Source organism: Sinocyclocheilus anshuiensis, unplaced genomic scaffold (assembly GCF_001515605.1).
Source record: "Sinocyclocheilus anshuiensis isolate Anshui unplaced genomic scaffold, SAMN03320099.WGS_v1.1 scaffold1049, whole genome shotgun sequence".
NCBI lineage: Eukaryota > Metazoa > Chordata > Actinopteri > Cypriniformes > Cyprinidae > Sinocyclocheilus > Sinocyclocheilus anshuiensis.
Window position 1 is genome coordinate 554557 of NW_015557197.1, and position 766 is coordinate 555322.

At 40.2% G+C, this 766-nt stretch overlaps 1 protein-coding gene across 10 annotated transcripts in view; it reads right to left on the bottom strand.

Annotated features, from left to right (window-relative positions):
- The window catches only part of LOC107678828 (afadin-like), a 135714-nt gene that overhangs the window by 34009 nt on the left and 100939 nt on the right, over positions 1–766 (bottom strand). The gene's annotated exons all lie outside the window — the stretch shown is intronic.

Below are 766 nucleotides of genomic sequence, written 5' to 3' on the forward strand. Positions count from 1 at the left end.
GATTATACTTGGTAGTTAGGGGTGTGCGATATGACGATTTTCGATGGTGGACGATTCAAATGTCTCCACGATCTGCTTTTGAAGAAATATCTTTGTATCGTGCTACAGCGCACATTCTATCAGCTGCAGTTCTGGCGCCTCCCTCCGTCTCAATATAATGTACGCCACATGCATTCATATCAGTGTTAGCTCAGCGGTAGCGTTACTCTCACGGGACACTGCACTTATGCGCAATCACAAAACTACATTATTTCCTTAGATTGGCTGTACTGCTCAGGCAACTTGCAAAATGGTAAAACCAACATGACAAAGAATTGTGGTAAAATCGTGAATCGTGATATTCCTGAATAAAATGGTAATATGATATTTTTGCCATACTACCCCTACGACCCCTGCGACTACCCCTAAATTGTGCTACAACTATTTGGCCTGTGCTACAAAACTTTCAACCTCTGTAGCACCAGTGCTATGTGAAAAAAAAGTTAACGTACAGCCCTGGTTATGCATTCAAAATATTAGAGAAATATAGAAGCTCAATGCAGAGAAGATCTTGAATGGGTTAAAAGCGAAATGGACAAATATGACTGCTGCACTCGCGTCTCACACAAGAAATGTATAGAAAGCCATGCAAAGTTAAAACAGTTTAAACTTTTAGAAAAAAACGTTGCGAATTTGTGGAGGTTTATTCCTCTTCACTGCATCTCATATGTTTTTAAAGGCAATCTGTGTGAATGGCGCTTCGGCTCTTTGGATTAAGCAATGCATA